Here is a 15,772-nt window from a genome sequence, read left to right on the forward strand (position 1 = left end):
AATAGTGATGATAATAGGTGAGTGGTCAAAAGTGCCAGGTGGCAAGAATTTAGCAAACGAGAATGAAAAAGAAGAGTTGCAAGAGCTATTGACCAAGCACCTATCAATTTAAGACCACTTACTGGCAAAGTTGGTCTATGTGTAGAAACCCCTGGTAGCTTTGAGGTCATACAGTTTAGCTTGAACAAGACAGTCAGAAAAAGGGATGTCTCCTGAGCATGCACCGCCTCTCCGCCAATACGTTCAAAGGAGTACAAAACATTGTTAAAATCCCCAACAACACACCACTCACCCTGAACTCCAGAGTGAATAAAACAAATATCACTCCATAACCTCAGTCTGTCAGCACTCGAGTTGGTTGCATATACCACAGTTAAGAAGAAAGATTTCATAGTAGGTAGCAACTCAATCTTACAGTGAATAAGTTTATCTGTTTCCATAATTTTCAACAATGAGATGATGCCCAGGTCCCATGATAGCCATACTCTTCCACTGGGACTACTGATGTAATTGTTAACAAAAGATCATAAGGGCAACAGAGGTTGCTGATTGACTAAAACTTCTCAATATTAACTATAGTTTCCAACATACCGAAGAGGCACAAATTATTCACATTTCTAAAACTATTCATGTATCTAGCTTTATTGGTGTCATTAAGTCCCCACACATTCCATATAGCAAGCTTCGACATGACTAGTGTTTGTGTTTTCCTTTCCTACTCGAGCCCTTGTTCTTTTCCTTCCCTTTTTTATAGGAGTTGTCCTTAGCCTGTGACCTTGTTCTAACTTGAAATGGAAGGACAGCTGGTGTGGCTTCTTGCTGTAGCTGCTCGTCATTAAAGAGTTCCTTTTCCGGTTCAGAAAGGCCATCTTCAATGATTCCATCCTCTGGCACTGCTGCTTCATAAACTACTTGTTCATCATGAAATTGAGGTTCTTCAACATTTGGTGGGATTTCAACATGACTAATCAACTTAGTACTCTGTACATTATCTTCTACAGTGTTTTGGAGGATGGCAAATCTACCTCCACTAACAACCAGTGCAAGAGCTTCTGGGTTGTTTAACCCCATAGTGTTGCTTGACTTAGGGATGGACTCGACTATTTCATCTGTTGTGATTCCCTGCCTGTTGGTGGTAGCTCCAATAAAAGGGATTAGCACGCCCAAATCTGGCCCCTCAGTTACTGCTCTCAGGGTACTTTCAGTTTGAGTAGTGCCCACATAAGGAACTATAGCCCTGATTTCATTACGACTTGTCAAGCTCTCTTCATCAGTAGGAGTAGCCACTACTACTTCACTCACTGCCCCTGTTCCATTTTCTTCTGCCTGATCCTGCATGACATCACCTTCATGAGGACACTCTTGGTCAGGAGTGTCTTCGTTTGTTTGTGCCTGACCATTCTTCTATGTGTTTCGTCTTCTCCAAACTCTAGTGTTTCTTCCATTACATTTATCATCTGTGTGCCCAAATCGGTTACATTTTGTACAAGATACTGGCTTCCAAGGGTACTCAAGTGGAATAACAACCTCTTGATTTCCAGCTTTCACTGTAATGACCTCCTTGAAAGCATGATTCACAGGGAATTCAATGCAAAACCGAGCAAATGATAGTCTTTTTCCTTTTACGGTTGCAACATCCATAAACATAGGTGTTCCTCCTACTAGACTCGCTAGATATGACAACCCATCAAACGTCCACATCTCTTTAGGAACATCCATCAACTTGACCCAGACCGGTGTCGAAGCCACCTTATTTATGTAATTATCTACTTCCATAGTCCAAGGTTTAACAACAAACACTTTCCCAGCAATAAATACAGAGCTAGTGAAACTCATATAGCTGTTTAATATAAGGAGAAGAGTCATTATCAAAAAAAAAAAACTATGCATCTTGCTTTGTTAATCACAAAATGCCAAGTAAGGCCAAGAGTCAATGTCCAGCTTTGTACCGACTATATATGCTTCTTGTTATGTTAAAAATTCTCCAGCGGGCAACATGTTTGCACAGATCAGTTGTTTAGGTTTTTGTATGGGGAACAAATATTTGAACATAAACCTTTTTTTATTTTATTTTTAATGAAGCGATAAACATATAGGGCCTATCCTCTCATGCACGGACGCGTCTACCCAAGTGTTGTGTCGACCTCGAACACAGACGCGGGGACAGATGCGCGTCCGATATGGAGAACACGGTCAAGATACAGTCAATTGCAATGGATGCGGGTCAAGACACATTTTGGACGCGGTCAAATTTAAAAAGAAAACTAAATCAAATTTGCTAATGGAGAAAATTTGAAAATGGGTGAAAAGAGATTTGTCGTTCTTCTCTGTACACAAGATTCTGAGTAGGCGAAGAAGAAATATGGTGCGTATTTTGGAGTATTTGTAAGTTTATTAGAGAAGAAAGAGAGAGCTGGGATGTTTATAGACTTACTGACGGTGAGTTTCTTGAAAAATATGAACTTCAATTATATGATGGGTACGTGATCACTGGTAGTGCTTCTCTTCTAATGCTCATGGTCATGGAAATAAAGTTTAGATCTGTGAATGTTAAAACTTACTTTTGAAGAAATTGAATGATATGCAGAGAAAGTTCTCGTGTTTGCTTTGGACATCAGATCTTGGGTCGGGCTTTGTGTGGGAAGATAGGCTGACCACTCACTGGATGGGACATTGGTGTTAGACCCATCAACCTATCAGTATTGGTGTTGGGCTATAAATTCAACACCAACACCAAGCAATAGCCGGCCAACAATAAGCATAGCAACTTTTTCAATAGCTCCATATTGTATTTTAATTATCTCATTTTGTAAACTGGATTACGTGACTGTTCTAGCACTTGTCGAAATCGTCAAGTAACTCAGGCGTCATGACATATTACATTCTAAGAGGAGTGTCAGAGATATAATGCGTTGGTGCTTTACTTATATTATATATTTTCAAGTTATGATAGGATTTATATATATTGAAATGTCGAAAATACAAATGAGACTCTGTCGATACTTTTTAAAATAATACGAGGTTTTATAGTTGTTTTTTTGTTAAAATAAGTTTGGGGTGTTACATCAGGAACATAAAGAACTTCTTTCAAATTAAGAACATTTCCAGAAGTGAACTTCAAATTAACAGCCCATTTGCCTTCAACTCAAGAAGCAGATGAGTTACCCGCTGTGAACAGACTTTCTCCTTCTCCCAGAGATGTGAAGGACGCAAATGCACTTTTAGTGCCACAGATGTGTTTGGTAACCCCAGTCAGTCATGTTACTCACCAAATTAACCTCATTAACCATAGTAGAAAAATTACCATCATGAACTACATTTCCTTGTGCCTTATCTTTCTTCTCATCAATTGGACCTTTTTTGAATTTACAGTCTAGGGCTATATGACCTCGTGATCCGCACACATAGCAATGAACTTTAGGATTGTAAGGCTTCTTTTTAAAGTGAGGTTGGGACTGTTTATTTTTGCTCACGTATGGTTTCTTTTTGGCTTAGTTTTTAGATCATTTAGACTTAGAAGAACTACCTATGTTACCTTCAACTAGGTTAGCCTTAGCCTTCATTTCTGAAGTCTCCACTTTGATTTCAACCTTCCTGTTATCTTCCTCGGTCCGAAGGTTGGCGATCAGATCTTCTAAGTCCATCTCTTTCTTCTTATGTTTAAGGCTGCTTTTGTACTCCTTCCATGAAAAAGGGAGTTTCTTAATGATAGAAGCAACCTGGAAACCCTTACAAATTTTATAACCTTCCTGCAAGATTTCATGAATAATAATTTGCAGCTCCTCCACTTGAGAAACAGCTGATTTCCCATCTTCCATATTGAATTCCAGAAACTTTCCTACAAGAAACTTTTTTGAACCTACATCTTCAGTAGCATACTTTTTATCAAGTAAATTCCATAGTTTTCTAGTAGTTGCACACACAGTATAAACATCATATAATTCAAGAGAATGACAGTCAAGTATGTAATTTCTACATAAATAATCCTTCTTTTCCCATCTTTCTACACAACAAGAATGACCAAGTTCTTCTTCGTTTTCATTTGGAATGGGTTTCTCAATCAAAATCCATTCAACCAATTTTAGAGTAGTCAGATAAAACCGCATTTTCATTTACCACTGGGTTTCTCCATTTTCAGTATAAAAAAAACAAGAGCATATGCAAAAGCAATACTAGTTGCAATTAGTGTTAACCCCCACCCCTTATTTTCAAAAATATCAGTGATACCCCCCCCCCCCCAGTTGCAAGATCCAACGGCTATGAGATGATTTTTTTTTTCAGATGAAAAAACATGACCGTTGGATCTTACAAATGGGGGGGGGGGGGGAGCGGTAAGTCTAATTAACCCTTAAAAAAACGTCTTAAGATTGTATGAATCTAGCCCCCCTGCACAACACACGTGCACTAAGGTTTTCTGGAGCTCTCCCCTCCCGAGTGCCCCCAAATCAAGGCGGTCTTGTGTGCGCGCGAGCACCTCCTTATATCTCTCTACACTATCCCTCATAAGGACACAAGGTAATATAAACTTAAGAGACTTAAGTTTAGTAACCAATGTGGGACTAAAGACCCCACATTTTAGAGTAGTAGAGACATAAGGTCACGGGTTCAAACCCATAGGGACACCATTCATTCAAGTTTCCAATAGAAAGTTGCAAAACACTTAGGGAAATCTTACACAGTCGTACCATAAATACCAATATCATACCCAATAATCAAATCACCAGACCCCGCGGCAAAACATGCAAAGAAAACAAACCAAGTCATCTTGCCAGGGTAACTCTTATCCTGCTCAACAATAAGAACCACACCACCTGCCATTGTTGATAAGTCCTGCACGGCTGCACCTGATTTTACTAAGAATATAAAGTGGATAACTGGATAGAACAGCTAAATAGGAATGGGTTGGATTATGTTTAAAGAAGTACCTGATCAACATTTAGCAATAAAAGAACTACTACTGCCTATGGCCCTATGGATATCTTTACTAGTGATACCAGCCTGATCATTTATTTTAAATTTTAACATCACAATAGTATAATAACCACATAGAAAACAATTATGTCTAAGCAGCTGCTCTTTTCCTATCCACAAGTAGAAGGACACAAAAGAATCAGCAGTCAAAAAGTAACAACGATATTGACCAAATTAGTCATAATAGATGTGGCACAAATGAAACATATACTACATGAAGGTGCCGACTAGCAAAGTCGGTAAAACTTTTGGGTAGGTGATGATACCAGAGGTCTAGCGCTCGAACCCCGCCCTCATCAAAGACATGCTCAAACCCCGCCAGCATCAAAGACAAGGGCGGATCCAAGATTGCCACTCAAAAGGGGTTGCTACAACTAGCATACACTACAAATATATTTTTTGGGTAAATTATACACTATTATAACTAGTATTTTTTTTTTCGACAGAACCCCTGATCCGCCCATGATCAAAGTGTTACTGATCTCATTTAAAACAAGTTTGCTAATAAAAAAAAACATATACTACTGTTGGGGAAAACGATACCAATCAATCCCCTCTAAGATAGCTTGCACCTGGACAATCTACTACTACAATTAAAAATCGAAATTTTAACTACAACCAACAACCACAACCTAAACTATGGATATAACTATCACAAACAGGCAATAGTAATATAGAGTAACTTACCACAATGAAAACCCAAGATGTAACGTGGTTCAGCTAATGATGCCTACTTCCACAAGAGCAAATCCTTTTATAAGCATGGAAAGAAATATTACAATCACTCCTCTCAAGTCTCTCCAAACTTACTAGATCTCTCTTCTCTCCTTACAAGCTTTTCTCTTTGCAAAGGTTTCCTCTCAATTTTGGTTGCTCACAAAATTGGATTTCTATTCAAGACTTAGTCTTCCAAAACCTAACTTTTGTTTTTATAGTAATCTGAAATTTTAGCGCGTCTGCGAAATTTTGGTTCTGATGAAAAATCGAAACTCGGTATGTTTAAGCAAGGGGTGCGGTAGCTCGAATATGTATAGGAGGGTCTTGTCGATAAGCACCCAAAACTGTAATATTAAACCCCGAGAGACATAGCATATTGGTCGATTATGTGTTTAATAATCATGTAATAATTATATTTTTGTACTTTTGCAGGTTTCCGTAGTTAACATGAATATAATGATAAAACATGCATCGAAGTACGGGAATACTGAAATATCTGAAGTCTTCCCACTCAGCCCAGTAAAGCCCAACAAAGCCTGACTAGAGCCGAAGTTTCCAAAAGAACAAAACCAGTGCAGAACGGGTCAACATATAAAGAAGCAGCAAACTTCTGAAGCTCACATCTTATAAATCTGGATGACGACGTTGGCTAGTGAACTACCAGAGCGACCAGGGCGACAAACTTGACGCAAAGATAGAAAATTGTAAAAATGTCAAAATTGGCGCCGCCACTGGACACACCATGTGGACCCACTCTGCGGACCCAAAAGGCATGACAAGTCAGCATAGGCAGGTGGCAAGTGATGGTCACAATTTTGTGCCACCTTACAAAAGGAAAAAACACGTACCAATTCAATGTTTGAATTGAATTGGGCTAAAAGACAAAACCAAACATATAATTTGGTTTGATATGGAGCAAAGAGACAAAAACTAAAGAAAATAGTTTCGAGACAAAACTTTGTAATTCAAAGTTTTGAATGTCTCAATTGGGCTAAAAGGCAAAACCCAATTAAATCCTTTCATGAGGGTCTCCAGCCTATATATATGAGAGGGGGTCTTCAATATTCCTCCTTCAGCATTTTTATGCTTTAGCTTATGCATTAGTTAGTTTATCGTCTGTAGTTTCATTCCAACACTTTATATTCCGTCATTTTCTCTTCTAGTAGCTTCAATACTGTAAGTCATTTATTCTTAGTAAAAGTCATTTCTTTTCAACTTTAATTCATGTCCTGCATTTATTTAATTAATGTATACAGCAAGTTTAATTATTCCTCCAATAACCATGAGCTAATCCCCCCCCTCAGGGGGAAGGTTATGTTGCCCGTGTGAGAATCCGGATTGACTCTTTAATATTCTAGAATCATTGCTTAGGAATTAGGTGTAGATTAGACATCCGGTCCCAAAATGACTGAGACTATACAAATTTGGAGTGCTGATGCTCCAGAACAGTCTCGCGAGAGACCCAAAATGTCTCTCGCGCAACTCTTTGGTGTCAGACAGCTCTCCAATTTGTCCAGCTGATGAAGAATCGAACCAGGAGCTGAAATGATATTCTAGAAATGAAATATTAGTTCAACTCCTTATGCTAGTGCGATGCGACTTAGAGATGTGCGCGTTTCGCTAGAGATCAATACTCGACGTCGTCTTGGGTTTGTCTATGAACTCGAGACGAATTAGAGCTATAGTGATGTGGTAATATAAATTGTTGAAAAATAATTCTTGCATGAGTATGATTAACCCTCTCTCTGTTTCTCTATCTTTGTTTATTTACCTCAAAATCACCGTTAGTAATTTACATTACTTACATTACCGTTAATTTAATTAAACCAACTAAAAAACCTAAAATCCTACTCACCAAAAGTTGTAATTCTAGTTGTAAACCTTGTCGAGCCCTAAGTTTGGACGATCCCTTGCTCGACCTATCCTACTAAACCCACGTGAGTAAGGTAACTTGACTAAACGGACGACTATACGGACTTTGGACTTTAGTCTTCGGACTTCGGACTGTCGACCTCGGCCTTAAGAATAAAACCAATAACGTGAGAAATCAGTGTTTATCAAATGGCGTCGCTGCACGCCGAAGGACTCTGGACATTTAACGTAATAACTGGAATACATCAAACATAAACCCCCTCCCCTACCCCCTCATCTTTTTGATTTCCATTTCTTTTGCAATACTAACGTGTTACATACCTGTTGCCCCAACTTTTTCTACTAACAAATACCAGTGAACCAGATCTTGTTTATTTCTATTAGCACAGTCTAAGTATTCCGTAGGAACTTGAAGTACTGAACTGACAAAAGAGTCTCGGACGAGACTAAATTAGTAGCACGCGAGACTAACCTGGAGTATCAACACTCCGGTTTTTAGGTACAGGCCACTTTCCTTTTCAGTACTCTTTTGGACTCTCTAGTCTTGTTTATACACCATCCAGTAAGTTCACGAGCTCGGGAGTTAATTCGATCGTTGTACGAGGAATTGCGGGGCGCCAGGTTTCGAATTCTTAAACTCCTCAAACTTTGTCGAGGATATTATTTGGTTGTTTGCTATAACCTATTTTACCTCGCATGTTTGTGTATTGGCATGAGAACTCTTTGCATGTAAATGTGGTTCGTCATTACATCTTCATGTTAATACGATTAATATGATTCGAATATATTTAGATGTATGCGTAATTTCAAACCACCTGCTTAGAATATTTTTGTATGTGTATGTTACATCAATTCACGTACGCGGTATTCATTTGCATTAGTTCGTTCTCGACATTCCCCTAGCTCACATATAGTTGCACGTATCGGTAACTATAGATTATTGCATGCGTAGGACATTTTTCTATTTCACGTATAAGTAATATAGAGTTACATTTGTAAACATTCTGTGTAAAACTAGTATGTGCTAATTGTATGTTTAGTTTCTATTTTGGTATCTATCATTTTTAATTGTATATTCCGTAATCACGTCTCCATAATACATTAATTACGTAAACTAAAAATAAAAAATAATAAAAAATAAATAAAAAATAACCAAAATAAAAAAATAAAAAAATTCTAAAATTTCATCATAATCATCTTAATAATACCCCGCATAATACACCATCATAAATCATCATCCTATTCCATCAGTGCCTAGGAAACTTGAAAAATTGAGGTTGCCTAATTAATGAACGTGCTAGCACGGACAACCTCCCTCAATTCTAAAAGGTGACATAGCTGCTGGAATATTCACACGTTATCCTAGCTTACCTGCTCAAGTTAGCAACAGCTCAGGAAGACGTGCTTCGATCACCTCCCTCTTTACAAAATTCTGAAGCCTCCTGTCATAATTTGTTCCTTATGAGCCAAGAATTAAAACTTGTATTTGTATAAGACTACGGTCTGGTACTAATAAGGAATTAGAACTTACATATCGTCGTCGAAAATACAATAAACAACTGCTTATGCTATCTCCTAGACATAGTTCCTCCTCCGTAAACCAACCTCGTCAAATATCTACGTTGCAATTATCTCCCTTAGTTATGGCTCAGGAAAATCCCACAGTCGAGAAACCCCTTTTGAATTTCTATACTGCCTTACAGGAAGGACCTGCTTCCTACATTAAACTCGATGCGATTGTAGGTGATTTTCGCATTCCACCAAAACATTTTCGGTTTGTTATCTGTTTTCCATGGTCACCATGGAAAACCGTACAATCACCTTCGTCGGATGCAGCAAGTAGTCACCACTTTCCTCCATCCGACCGTTACTAACGAACAAGTTTTGCTTAGGATGTTTCCCTTCACCTTAGCTGATAAAGCTTCAGCTTGGCTCGCAGGCGAAGCGCTGCAATCCCTTGACACATGGGCCAAGCTCGTACAAGCATTCATGATAAAATTCTATACTCAGAAGAAAACTACAGAAATGTTTCAGAAGATTCAATTCTTTCACCAACATCCCCAGGAATTCTTTTCGAAAGCATGGAGCAGATTTACTGATCTGCTTCTCGAATGTCCCCATCATCAACTCGACACCGCTGTATTAGTCCATTCATTCTTTAATGGTCTCTCTGACCATCAAAAGGAAACATTAGATATTATGAATGGCGGTTGTTTCATGGACAAAGGCGCTACTAAAGCATACACTTTCCTTGAGAAATAGGCTTCACGAAGCACCCATTGGGGAAACACTGATTCTTCCAGATCTTCTAAAGACACTCCTACCAAAGTTACGTCTATGTTCGAGGGCAAACCCGATCCGGAATTAAAAACTCTGATCGAGTCCCTAAACAAAATGGTCGATGCTCTTTCGATTCAAGTAAATGATCAGAAACCCGAATAGGTCATGGCTGCCAACGCTTCCCCATGTCCTTTAAGCTTAAGTCCCGAGCACGCCGATTCTTATCGTCCTTTGGTATACGAGTGCCCCCCCCCCAATCTTCTGAAGAGGCTTGTGTTTTTAACATCCCTAATGCATCTTGGCGACAACATCCGAATTTGGCTTGGGCACCCCCTGCCCAACAACAAGCTCCTCCGGGTGTCAACAACGCTCCTGTACGACCACCCGCGAACTACAATTCCTACCGTCAAGGAAATCCTCCACAATTCTAGCAAGGGCAAAATAATTTTCCCAACAACGTAAATATAGGGTACCAAAACAACCGCAACCTTGTTCTCGCTAATCAAGGATATGGCTACCAAAATCAACCCGTAAACAATAACCGTGAACTTGTTCCTACTACTCCACTTGTACAATCTACTGTCGATAAAACAGCTGAAACTTTTCTAACTTACATGAATCAATAGTATCAAATCTTAGCATCTATCCAACAGTCTCTTCAGCTGTTAGCACAGGATAAAAGTCAAAAGGGCGTGTTTTCGGGCCAAGCAATTCCACACCCTCAGCCCACCAACACTGCCTTTGAACTTAACAATGCACCAGGATCTAGTAATCCCAGCCAGGGTGAGATAAATGCCATCGCAACTCTTCATTCTAGCCAAACCATCGACAATCACATACATATGCCAGACGTCGAATCAACGAAAGCCACAGCTGACGTCCTTCCAACTCCTACCTTGCAACCTATAACGGACGAAGTTGTTCCTTCCAAATCTACATCCACATCCCAAGGGAAAGATGCCACTGATCCAGATGCGCGATTCCACCCAAAAGCTCCATTCTCTGCCTATTTGGCAAAGTACAAACCTGACGAACATTTCGATGAGATCCGTGAAACCTTCAAAAATTTGACCATAAACCTACCTTTTCTAGATGCACTTAAGCAATTGCCTAAGCATGCCAAGTTTTTGAAGGACATGTGCACCACCAAACGACGTACGAATGTTCCTCAACAAGCGTTCCTTACTGAGTAGTTTCCCTCGATTACTACTACCAATGGTGTGGTTAAATACGAGGACCCAGGTCGACCAACTGTACCATGCACGTTGGGTGACAAGTATACCGCTACTGCACTTTTAGACCTAGGCCCCAGTGTTAACCTACTTCCCTACTACTTATTTAAGCAGTTAGGTCTTCATGAATTAAAACCTACCAATATGACTCTGCAACTCGCGGATCGCTCCATCAAGTACCCAAAGGGCATAGTAGAAAACGTCATAGTCAAGGTCCAAGATTTTTACTACCCAATTGATTTTGTCATTCTAGATACCGAAGTAGCTTGTGACTCCATTCCTATCATTTTAGGACGTCCATTTCTTGCAACTGCTAACGCTCTTATAAATTGTCGGGACAGTTCAATGACATTGTCTTTCAGGAACCTTTCTGTCGAAGTCAATGTATTCAAATTAATGAAACAATTTCCCGATCCTATAATGGAAGGTGAGATTAGCTTGGTTGATAGTCTGGCACAGGATTATTTCACAAACTCTTTTCCCGGAGATGAGGTACACCAATTTCTTTCTTTTGATAATCCTGAGTTTGATGATGACTCATACATTAAGGATGTCCACACATTATTAGAGTCAGTACCAGCATTTGACCCTACTACTATGTTGCCATCTGATTCAGAAGAACCGGACTCGCCCTTTTCCATTGAAGAGACGGCCCCTCATGAATCCTTGATCCCCACTCCTCCAACTCCAGATTTAAAACCTCTACCCTCTGATTTGAAATACGTGCATCTCGATCTTGATGGTAGTCACCCTATAATAATTTCTTCTCACTTAACTACCAACGAAGAAGCACGTTTGATTCGTGTCATTCGTGAACACCGCTCTGCTATCGGATGGTCCTTAGATGATATCAAAGGAATAGACCCTAGTGTATGCACGCATTGCATATATCTGGATGATGGCTCAAAGACATCACGAGAACCGTAACATCGCCTTAACCCTGCCATAAAAGAGGTGGTGAGAGAGAAAGTTTTACATTTACTTGATGCGGGTATCATATACCCTATCTCTGATAGTGACTGGGTTAGTCTTGTCGACGTTGTTCCTAAAAAGTCTGGCATTCAAGTTGTACAAAATGAAAATGGTGAATGCATCTCCACTCGCATTCCCTTAAAATGGAGAATTTGCATTGACTATCTCAAACTTAATGCCAGAACACGTAAAGATCACTTCCCTCTCCCATTCATTGACCAGATGCTAGAACGTTTAGTCGGTCATGCTTACTATAGTTTTCTTGATGGCTATTCCGATTACTTCCAAATTGTCATCGATTCCGCTGATCAAGAAAAGACAACTTTCACATGTCCCTTTGGAACCTTTGCATACAGACGAATGTCTTTTGGTCTTTGCAATGCCCCAGGCACCTTCCAACACTGCATGTTTCACATTTTCAGTGATATGGTGGAACGTTCTATGGAAGTCTTCATGGACGACTTTTCCATTTATGAAAATTCCTTTGACGACTGCCTATCCAACCTTTCTAAAGTGTTAACGCATTGCGAAGAGAAAAATCTAGTACTTAATTAGGAGAAGTGTCATTTCATGGTTACCAAAGGACTTGTTCTAGGTCATATTGTTTCGAAAGATGGGATAGAGATTGATAAAGCTAAAATTGTTAAAATTGCTTCGCTACCTTTCCCACATACAGTTCGTGATATCCGTGCCTTTTTCCTGGGTTTTACAGGCGATTCATTCAAGATATTTCTAAAGTTGCTCGACCCTTAACCAATCTCCTGCTTAAAGATGCGGTATTCGACTTCAATTTCAATTGCAAACAAGCTTTTGAAACTCTAAAACCCACCCTAACTACCACTCCTATCATTCAACCCCCTGATTGGTCTTACAACCCCCTGATTGGTCTTAACCATTCGGACTGATGTGTGATGCTAGCAACTTTGCTATTGGCGCCATACTAAGCCAACGACGTGATGACAAACCCATTGTCATTTACTACGCTAGTAAAACTCTTAATGACGCTCAACGTAATTACACAACAACTGAGAAAGAGTTCCTAGCTATTGTCTATGCTTTGGATAAGTTTTGCCCTTACCTAGTTGGATCATCCACCATCGTATATACTGACCATGCCGCACTTCAGTACTTACTCGCGAAAAAGGACGCAAAATAGTGATTGTTCCGCTGGATCCTTCTCTTGCAAGAATTCACCCTGAAAATCAAAGACAAGAAAGGAACCGAAAATGTCGTGGCCGACCATTTATCAAGGCTGGCTGGTGACATTGATAGTGATTCTGAAGCCATCTGTGATTCCTTCCCAGACGAGTAATTGTACTCAATTTTCTCCTCTCCATGGTATGTGGATATCGTTAACTACCTAGTTACTGAGGAAGTTCCTTCCTCTTGGTCACGTCCTGATCGCAAAAAGTTCTTATCCACTGTAAAATATTATTTCTGGGATGACCCCTACCTCTTTAAATATTGGTCTGACCAGCTCATTCGTCGTTGCATTCCTGACTGGGAGCACACCGACGTATTATCCTTTTGCCATGAACAATCTTGCGGAGGTCATTTCAGCGGAAAGAAAACTGCGGCCAAGGTGTTACAATGTGGTTTTTACTGGCCTACCCTTTTTTGCGATGCACACGAGTATTGCATAGCCTGCATTCGTTGTCAGCACCTAGGTCGAATTACAAAACGCAATATGATGCCCCTAAATCCTATCTTGACTTTGGAAATTTTTTATGTTCGGGGCATTGATTTTATGGGACCTTTCCCTATTTCTCAAGGTTTTCTCTACATTCTATTCATTGTAGACTATGTGTCTAAATGGATTGAGGAACTCGCATGTCGCTCAAATGACCATAAGACTGTTGTGAAATTTGTAAAAGAAAACATTTTCTCTCATTTTGGTGTCCCCAGAGCTATCATCAGTGATGGGGGTACACACTTTTGTAATAAAATTTTTGGGTTTTTAATGAAGAAATATGGAGTTACTCACAAAGTTGCTACTCCATATCACCCATAAACGAGTGGCAAAGTGGAAGTCTTCAACAGAGAGATTAAGTCCATTCTGGAGAAAACTGTCAATCCATCAAGAAAGGACTGGTCTCTCCGATTATCGGATGCCTTGTGGGCATACCGAACAACATTTAAGACACCTATCGGGATGTCTCCTTACCGCATTGTTTTTGGAAAATTTGTCATCTGCTAGTTGAACTTGAGCCTCGTGCCCTTTGGGCCATCAAAAGCCTCAATGACAATATCAACGAGGCAGGCGAGAAGCGAAAACTACAATTAAATGAATTTGAGGAGATTCGGAGTGATGCTTATGATCTCTCGAAATCCTACAAAGCTAATATGAAAAGAGTGTACGACAAGCACATTTTGCGTAAGGATTTTAAAATTGGCCAAAAGATTTTACTGTACAACTCCAGATTACACATTTTTCTTGGTAAATCAAAAACACAATGGTCTGGTCCTTTCATTGTGTCAGCTGTGACCCATTATGGGGAAATCTCTTTGCTTAATCTACAAGATAACAGTGAATTTTAAGTCAATAGACAACGCCTAAAACATTACCACGAATTACGCTCCCTAGATGTTGAACAGACTCTTCTTTAGGATCCAGTCTACATAGACTAGATGTTTCATTTGGTGTACTCAATCTTGTTTCTATAGAGGGTATGCCATTTTGGTAGCTGGGCCATCTTCTATTTTATAATCTCAAAAGTTCTTTGAAGTGTGTGGTTGCAAGCGCCGGAATCTTAGTCCACGAAAACTCTATTTCAGAACTGAGTATAAATGTCTTCTGCAACACGAGCAAACGTGCCTGTCGGTAAATGATAGGTACCAAATTTTCACTTCCTTCTTTCTCTTCCCTTTTCTACTCTCTGCCTTGCGAACTTCAGCTAATCATTTGGTGTAAGTCTCACTCATCACGAATAGGGAATGGTCAAAGTACTTTTGCTAGTAAACGTCGTGCGCAAAAGATTGGATGGTGTATGCATTGTCAAACACCCTTCTGTCCAGGTCTTGACTTCCTATCTGATACTAGCCAATTTAAGGTATACTTTTGTCTGACACCAGTTGCGCAAGATAATCTTCGTCGCCGCGCCATTTCTCCCACGGGTTGGGAATCGTCTTGAGAATCTGTCGTTAAAAGACTCGCAAACGTTTTAAGAATCTGACATTAAAAGACTCAATTTGTCTTGAGAATTTGACGTTAAAAGACTCACCTTGTAGATATGTATATATTGTTGCCTTTTATATAAAAATAAAATCCCTGTGCATTAAGTTGTGCACATAGAGATTCGTGTTCAACCTCGGATGTTGCATACTTGGAACACAAACGGGCAATGGATTCCACCAGACCAACCCCTAGAATTAGTTACTTTGAGTTCCCTTTGGGGCGATTTGAGGATAGTCGTATGTAATAAGGGCAATATTATTAGACCGTAGCACCCACGTTTCATGACTGGGTAAAGGTAGACTCTATGTGTCCAACAAACAAGATAATTCGTTCCTTGTGATTACGGACATGGCGGTGCCCGTCAAGGTATCTAAGGAAAGTTCGTTCCTTCCCTGATGACGATAAAATGATAGCTCATCTAGACACTTCAAAGAAGAGGAAATAGAGCGAAGTCTGGAAAGCTATGATAGATTGGCGTGACGCAAAGGAATGACATTTCTATAGAGAGGAAGCAAGGATGGACCATCCCCCAGTTCGTAACTGGGGCAATGTG

The 15,772-nt window shown here is 39.7% G+C and overlaps 1 long non-coding RNA gene across 1 annotated transcript; it reads left to right on the forward strand.

Annotated features, from left to right (window-relative positions):
- The first annotated feature begins 1,876 nt into the window (after positions 1 to 1,876).
- Positions 1,877 to 2,929, forward strand: LOC147505214 (uncharacterized). The gene is made up of 2 exons (XR_015220556.1): positions 1,877 to 2,479; positions 2,588 to 2,929. It is a non-coding gene; the product is annotated as an uncharacterized LOC147505214 (long non-coding RNA).
- The last annotated feature ends 12,843 nt before the right edge of the window (positions 2,930 to 15,772 follow it).

This window comes from Coptis chinensis, chromosome 4 (genome assembly GCF_015680905.1).
Source record: "Coptis chinensis isolate HL-2020 chromosome 4, ASM1568090v1, whole genome shotgun sequence".
NCBI classification, from domain to species: domain Eukaryota; kingdom Viridiplantae; phylum Streptophyta; class Magnoliopsida; order Ranunculales; family Ranunculaceae; genus Coptis; species Coptis chinensis.